Source organism: Nyctereutes procyonoides, unplaced genomic scaffold (genome assembly GCF_905146905.1).
Source record: "Nyctereutes procyonoides isolate TBG_1078 unplaced genomic scaffold, NYPRO_anot_genome, whole genome shotgun sequence".
NCBI lineage: Eukaryota > Metazoa > Chordata > Mammalia > Carnivora > Canidae > Nyctereutes > Nyctereutes procyonoides.
This window is the reverse complement of record NW_026575049.1, coordinates 39,330,244-39,338,899: the sequence shown is the minus strand read 5'-3', so window position 1 is coordinate 39,338,899 and position 8,656 is coordinate 39,330,244. Positions and strand designations below refer to the sequence as shown.

General features: G+C 41.6%; 1 pseudogene; it reads right to left on the bottom strand.

Moving 5' to 3' along the window:
- Window positions 1-7,273: 7,273 nt before the first annotated feature.
- Window positions 7,274-7,990, bottom strand: LOC129512167 (heterogeneous nuclear ribonucleoprotein A1-like; annotated as a pseudogene).
- Between the last annotated feature and the right edge of the window lie 666 nt (window positions 7,991-8,656).

Sequence of the window (8,656 nt, the reverse complement as noted above, 5' to 3'; positions counted from 1 at the left end):
TCAGTGGTTTAGAGTCTGCCTTCAGCCCAGGGTGTGATCCTGGAGTCCCGGGATCGAGTCCCGCATCAGGTTCTCTGCATGGACCCTGCTTCTCCCTCTGCCTGTGTCTTTGCCTCTCTGTGTGTGTCTCTCATGAATAAATAAGTAAAATATTTTTTAAAATGCCATAGACAAAGTGAAAAGATGAAACAGATTAAGAGACAATATTTACAACTCAGAGAACACAGAGGAGCCAGCAGGGTGCTACATTCTCCTTTCAACCTGAGAGGCTTGGTGACCTGGTGAGCCTAATCATTAATTTTCAACAGCTCAGCAGAGTAGGGATAGAAGAAAAGGCCCAAAGAGGGAGCTAAGAGGGAGCTAAGGGTGTTACCCACCCCACAAACCTGAAACATCAAGGGGCAACAATCTCACAGTAAAGTCAAACTAGAAATAACACTTCCCCTACTCCATTGGACTGGAAAGACATGGCCGATCTCAAAGCTGGTGGTTGAGTAGCAAAACTATCACCCATCCTTAAGGCAATGAAACAGCCCGAATTTGACTTAACCAGGGGGTTCCAGAAGCCTCAAGGCAAGAATTTAATCTAGAATATCTGGGAATGTCCCCAGAAATCTAGCAAAAGTAAAAAAAAAAAAAACAAAAAACAAAAACAAAAAAAAAAAAAAAACCTTTTTTCAGAAATGCACCTTTATCCCAGGTCCCAAGTATTCCCCCCATCCCTTCCAAACAAACAAACAAAAAACAAGGAAAATGAGTAGCTTTCAGTCAAAACCAAACCAAACCATGAAACACAAGAAAACACAAGCACCATGAGAGATAGCACCAACCAGAGCTAGAAAATTCTGACCTACAAATACTTTAGATGACTCATTCTCAAAATACAGTCCCTAAACTAAGCAGCATCAGCATCATGTGGCAATTTGTTGGACATAGAAATTCCTGCTAATCACAAACTCTAAGGGTGAGGCCCAGCCATGTGCGATTTAACAGTTTCTCAGGTCATTCTGATGTACACTCAAGTTTAGGAACCATTGCTCTAAATATTAAATGTAAAGAACCAGTGTGTGGTGCAACTATGTTAGATGCGTTCCTCAAGAGAGGCTTGGAAACATGACAAAAGGGCAAACGATCCTGAATGAAGCCAATGAGGGCTTTCAGAAGTGAAAAATACAGTAAACAGAATTTAAAATTCAGCTGATCCATTTAGCAGCAGACCAGATGGACAGGGCTGAGGAAAGACTCACCTGAAAGCTAGAAGCAAAGAGATAGTATGGAAAACTTGCAGAGACATGAAGGAGACAAAGTATGAGACACAGGTTAAAAGACATGAAGCATTGAGTGAATATGCATGTCTTCTATATTTCATGATGTAAAGGACACATTTTAAAATGCTCGAATGAGGGGCAGCCCGGGTGGCTTAGGGGTTAAGTGCCACCTTCGGCCCAGGGTTTGATCTTGGAGACCCCAGGATCGAGTTCCATGTCAGGCTCCCTATATGGAGCCTGCTTCTCCCTCTGCCTGTGTCTCTGTCTCTCTCTCTCTCTATCATGAATAAATAAAATATTTTTAAAAAATAAAATAAAATGCTTGAATGACATGTATAATGAATACAAGCCAATTAATGTATACACACTAAGCTCTGTACCCCATGGAGATGTTCAAAATTCTAAGAACCCTGCCCCAGGGAACAGAGTTGGGGAGACTACAGTCACCTGGGAGAAATATGGCCTTCAGACCATTATCATCCATTAAAGGATAGTAGGGCAAAGGGCAAAGGTAAAAAGGTGGGCATGTGAGCCTGTGGCAGCATTTTCTAAAAGGAGCACACAGCCAGAGAGGCTTCCCCCACACCAGACGAGCAGAGGGTCTGAATAGACTATTAAAAATATTGGGTTCAGCTGAGGTCACTAGGGTAGAGTAATCTTATATTTACATTGCTTTTAAGAAATTAATGTGAGAACTGTTAAATTGCTTTCTTTAAAAAACCATTTTATTTATTTATTTGAGGGAAAGCACGAGCAGGGAGAAAGGCAGAGGGAGAGGGAGAAGCAGGCTCCCCGCTGAGCAAAGAGCCAGACTCAGGACTCCATCCTAGGGATCATGACCTGAGCCAAAGGCAGTCACTTAACTGACTGAGACACCCAGGTGCCCCAAAATGTCAAATTTCAATCAGACTTCAAGGAAAAAGGCAGACTAAGTAAAAGTCTTCGCACTTTTCCTACAAGAGAATTCAAGACATTGTCTAGTAAATTGAAGAGTGTGAATTAAAAGTTGCTCATGGCAAGAAATCCGTACCAATAGTCCTTACAAACAGCAAAACTATGCAGATTTTATACGCTTTAGAAAGTATATGGTTAAAACTAACATCTAATTATAATGGAGGGCAGCCCAGGTGGCTCAGCGGTTTAGCGCTGCCTTCAGCCCAGGGTGTGGTCCTGGACCTGAGATCAAGTCCCAAATCGGGCTCCCTGCATGGAGCCTGCTTCTCTCTGCCTGTGTCTGTGCCTCTCTCTGTGTGTCTCTCATGAATAAATAAAGAAAATCTTTTTAAAAAATAATTATAATGGGAAAAAAAAACCTCTTGGAAAACTAAAAATACAGCACTATCGCCTGGACATGATAAAGAATATCTAATTTAAGGGGCACCTGCCTGGCCTGGTTGAAAGAGCATGAGACCCTTTGTCTTAGGGGTCATGAGTTTGAGCCCCACACTGGGTGCAGAGATGACTAAAAATAAATAAATAGAACTTTTAATGAAAAAGATTATCTAACGTAAAACAATAGCCAATACCATACTTACACAAGTCATCCAAAAGATGATCATTATTAAATAAAGAAGAGGTCAAAGATGGCTGCTATCTACAGATTACTCCCATTTGAAAGGAAACTAAAAAAACACACTAAATTTTCTCCTTATCTTTGAGATTCTCAATTTGACCATACCATACTTGGAGGTAGAATTGATTTTATTACCTAGCCTGTTAACTTTTCCAACCTGAAATCTTTTATTATTCCTTTCCTTTTAGAAAATGGAATATTAAATTCTATTTAACAACAGGCATTTATTTTAAAAAAGAAGCCAAGTGGAAATAATAATTGAAAACTGTAACTGCCAAAATAAAGAATTGACTGGGTAGGGTGAATGTCAACATGATTCCACCAAAAGTAGACTTCATGAGCAGAAGATCGGGTCGAGGAACCCTCTCATCAGAAAGTAGTAATTCTAACTCAGAAACTAATTTAAAAAAAAGAAAGAAAGAAAGAAAGAAAGAAAGAAAGAAAGAAAGAAAGAAAGAAAGAAAGAAAGAAAGAAAGAAAGAAAGAAAGAAAAAAGAAAAGAAAAGAAAAGAAAAGAAAAGAAAAGAAAAAAGAAAAGAAAAGGGCTCAGTGTACTAATAGCAGGAGTGCCAAACAGGGCAGAGAGAAACAGAGAAGAAGCATTTGAAAAAAATTATGACTCAAAATTCTCTGAACTTTAGAGAAAAAAGCAAATCACATGCAAAGAACCAAAATAAAGCAGACTTTCAATATCACTGGCAACCAGAAGACAGTGGTAACACATGAAACATGCCTAAAGGGGATAGCTAAATGGGACTGCATTCCTTCCTGTCTCTGAGAGACAAGAAAAGAGGGGAAAGACACGGACCAAAAAGATAGTAGGGGAGAGCAAGCTGGTCTGAGGCTGGAGAGGATGCCAGGAAACACAGCCAAAAGAAATGTCTCAATTGGTGAAATAGCCAAAGAATATTTAAGGACAATAGTTTTGAAGAATTACCTGAACCATGGTTCAGAAATTTACAATAAAATATTTTCTTCTGCTGAATGCTTTCTATGAGTGTGTGTGTGTGTGCGCACGCATGTGTGTGCACACAGGCATGAAACAAACTCAACAGAAGAGGCTGGATATACTATCTGGATTGATGTGTAGTGGATAAGACAGCCTCACTGAGATGAGGAGCTTGGAGACAAAGATCACCAAAAGGATGTAAACTCCCAATATTTTTAGAAATCTTAGAAGGCAGAGGGGATAGGACATCCACAAAGCTCTGAGTCAAGTCCATCTGGACAGCCAGGGTCCGGGAGACGTCATTCCAGCTGACATCTGGGTGACTAGCACTTCCACCTCCAGAACAAAACGGTGTTCTCCAGGGTGGTTCCTGCACCTTGGGGTTTCTCTGTATAAATCCCCTGACAAATGTCTCCCATAGCCCTGGGTCCTCAAAACTTTCTCAGTTCACTCCCCTGTCCTCAGTCTGTCTTTATTCGCTCGCCTTTACTTCCTAACTTTTGTCCAAATGGCATTTTCCAAAATGCCCTGAACACACCTCTCCTGCTTTCTGCAGTTCACCGATCCACGAGGTCACCCAGACGCCAGGGCTCACCGAGCTCCATTTGAGGTACACATGAATCGCCTTAAACGAGAGAGGCCCGAATGGCTGCAAGTTCATTATGTGTTTGGAAATTACGTTGTTGTAATACTCACTTCATTTCAAACTTTCCAAACTTTTTCTGCAAAGTTTAGTGACTATTTTAGATTTCACAGGCCATATGGCCTCCGTAGCAACGGTGCGGTTCTGCCATTTTGCAGGAAAGCAGCCATAGACGATATGTAAACAAATAGTTATGGCTGGGTGCCAGTGACATTTTATTTACCAAAACAGGCAGTGGGAAGGAGTTGGCTAACAGGCCTGAGATAGATGTAAGCAAGCATTTGCCAAAATGAACACCAGTCCCCTAGAGAGGGCTGGATCTGGGTAATATTGGCCTTATGTCCCCATGGGTGTCCAATCCTTCCCCCAAGGTTTTCCTGGATTTCAAGATTTCTCAAGGTGAATTTTAGCTCTAGACTTTGGCTTTGCATGGGTTGCTTCTGTTTTGTACCTGGTCTGCCCTAGTTTATGTACATAAGGCATTCATTGATTTATATACTTATTAAACTATTTACACTATATTTTGGTGACTCTATCATTTTGCTAAGGTTATTATGACAAAGTACCACGCACGGGGTGGCTTCAACAATGAGATTTATTTTCTCAAAATTCTGGAGGCTGGAAGTCCTAGGTCAGGGTGCCAGCAGGGTTCAATTCTTCTGAGGCCTCTTTCGTTGGCTTGTGGATGTCCATCTTCTCCCCGAGTCTTTCATGGCCTTCCCTCTCTGTGCATCTGTGTCCTAATCTCCTCTCTTAAAAAGACACCAGTCATATTGGACTAGAGCCCACCCTAATGACCCCATTTTCATTTACCTTTTAAAAGATCTTGATCCAGGGCACTCCAGGTGGCTCAGTGGTTTAGCACCGCCCTCAGCCCAGGGTGTGATCCCGGAGACCTGGGGCTGAGTCCCATGTCGGGGTTCCTGCATGGAACCTGCTTCTCCCTCTGCCTGTCTCTGCCTCTCTCTCTCTTTGTGTGTCTCTCATGAATTAATAAAAATAAAACCTTTAAAAATATATATAAACAAAAGATCCTGATCCAAATACAGTCACATCCTGAGGTAATGGAGCATTAGGACTTCAACTCTCCCTCCAATATGAATTTAGGAATAACACAGTGCAGCCCAAATTTATGAGGATATAAATTTTATAAAGTCTTGTTTATAGGAAGGAGTGTCCATATGTATTACATAGCAAAGTTTAAATTCCTTGTTAACCATTCCTATTGTTAAAAGTCTTTTTAAAAAGTTTTTATTTAAATTCCAGTTAGTTAGCATACAGTGTAATATTAGTTTCAGGTGTACATTTAGTGATTCAACACTGCCATGCAATAGCTGGTGCTCATCACAAGCTCCCTTCTTAATCCCCATCACCTGTTTCATCATCCCACTCCCCCCACACACACATCCCCTCTGGTAACAGTTTGTTCTCTGTAATTAAGAATCTGCTTCTTGGTTTGTCTCTACATTTTTTTCCTTCGCTCATTTTGTTTGTTCCTTAAATTCCACATATGAGTGAAATCATATGGTATTTTTTCTCTTATTGACTTATTTCCTTAGCATAATACTCCCTAGCTCCTCCGCATCATTGCAGGCAGCAAGATGTCATTCTTTTTCATAACTGAGTAATATTCCATTATGTATATCTATCTATATGTATATATTAAAGATTTTATTTATTCATGAGAGACATGGAGAGAGAGGCAGAGACATAGAAAGAGGGAGAAGCAGGTTTCCTCTGGGGAGCCTGATGTGGGACTCAATTACAGGACCCTGGGATCATGACCTAGGCCAAAGGCAGACACTCGACCACTGAACCACCCAGGCTTCTTTTTAAAACACATTTAATCAGTTTCATGATCTGACTGTTATATTAGCAATCAACAGCATGGGTGCAAAAAGAAAAAACATCTACATTAAAACCCTTTGTTGGAATGCATTATACTTTCCACAGAACAGAAACTAAAATAACTTGTTATACAATTAGTCATAAATCCAGTCCTTGAGTTTTTTGCCTATGCATGTGAGTATTGTCTAAAATCTATCTTCTTGGGGCACCTGGGTGGCTCAGTGGTTGAGCATCTGCTTTTGCGGGTTTTTTTTGTTGTTGTTCTTTGTTCTTTTTAAAGATTTTATTTATTTACTCATGAGAGACACACAGAGTGAGAAAGAGAGAGAGAGAGAAAGAGAGAGTGGCAGAGACAGGCAGAGGGAGGAACAGGCTCGATGCAAGGAGCCTGATGTGGGACTCGATCCCAGGTCTCCAGGATCATGCCCTGGACTGAAGGCGGCGCTAAACCGCTGAGCCACCGGGGCTGCCTGAGCATCTTCCTTTGGATCAGGTCATGATTCCAGGGTCCTGGGATCAAGTCCTGCATCAGGCTCCCCATAGGGAGCCTGCTTCTCCCTCTGCCTGTGTCTCTGCCTCTCTCTGTGTGTCTCTCATGAATAAATAATTTTTAAAAAATAAATAAATAAAACCTGTCTTCTTTGTAGCAGCTAGGTCCTGCTCCCACTGCGCTTGGCTGAGTTAACAAATTCACCAAAATTGCTTCCATCAGGGATCCCTGGGTGGCGCAGCGGTTTAGCGCCTGCCTTTGGCCCAGGGCGCGATCCTGGAGACCCGGGATCGAGTCCCACGTCGAGCTCCCGGTGCATGGAGCCTGCTTCTCCCTCTGCCTGTATCTCTCTCTCTCTCTCTCTCTCTCTCTCTCTTTCTCTTTGTGACTATCATAAATAAATAAAAATTTTAAAAAAATTGCTTCCATCATTACCAAATCCAATATAACCTTTCCCACTGCCACCATATCTACCACCAACTCAACTGCCACCAAAGCCACTTCACCCACTGAAGTTTCCTCCACAACTACCATCAAAGTTTCCAGAACCACCACTTCAACCTCTGGCTGGTTGAAGCACTAGCCATTTCTTGCTTAGATAGGGCTCTCCTTACTTCACAGTTGTGGCCATTCACAGTATGCTGTTTTTGAATGACAATCTTATCAATAGAGTCATGGTCATCACATGTTACAAAAGCAAAGCCTCTCTTTTTGTCACTGCCTTGGTCAGTCATGATTTCAATCATTCTAATTTCCCCATACTGTTCAAAATAATGTCTTAGATGATATTCCTCAGTGTCTTCTTTAATGCCACCGACAAAAATCTTTTTCCCAGTTAAGTGGGCACCAGGTCTTTGAGAATCTTCTCTAGAGACAGCCATCTTTGGCTTCCCAATCCTTCATTCACCTTGTGTGGCCTTACATTCACAGCTGCATCCACCTTTTCCACAGTGGCAAACAAGACAAACCCAAAGCGTCTGGAGTGTTTGGTGTTTGGATCAATCATTACCACGCAGTCCATTAGTGTTCCCCATTTCTTAAAATGGCCCCTCAGACTTTCATTGGTTGTTTCAAAGTTTAAAACTCTGATGAAGAGCCTCCACAGCTGTTTAGGCTCTTTGAGAGACTCTGACTTCAATGTGACTGTGGTGGGAGGGGAGACTTTAACAATACTTACTTCGTAGCAACCATGGGCAGACAGGACCACATCTTTAATCATCTGTTGATAGATACTTGGGCTGCTTCCATAATTTGGCTATTACAGATAATGTTGCTATAAACATCAGGGTGCATGTATCTGTTTGAATTAGTATTTTTGTATTATTTATTAGAAAGATTTTATTTATTCTAGAGAGAGAGGGAGAAATCAGAGAGAGGAGTAGAGGGAGAGAGACAAGCAGACTCCACAGTGAGCAAGTGGCCTGATGTGGGGCTCAATCTCAAGACCCTGAGATCGTGACCTGAGCTGAAACCAAGAGTTGGACACTTAACCAACTAAGCCGCCCAGGCACCCCAAATTAGTATTTTGTATTCTCTGAGTAAATATCTAGTAGGACTGCATTGTAGGGTAGTTCTATTTTTAACTTTTTGAGGAAGCTCCAGACTGTTTTCTATAGTGGCTACACCAATTAGCATTCTCACCAACAGTATAAGAGGCTAAAAGCCTTTTTTTGACCACTCTGTGACTCTGGGTTTTAATCAGTCTCTGTTTCCCAAGTCGTGTCCAGATTTATACCCTCCAACTAGCATTCCTTTTATTTGCCTCCTCTTCCCAAATCTTTGCCTCCTTCCTTCTAGATCATGGTCACACAGTTGGCCTGAAAATTGAGGTCAACCACATGGCAAACAATCATCCGTCATGCCTATGTGATAAAGGTCCAATAAA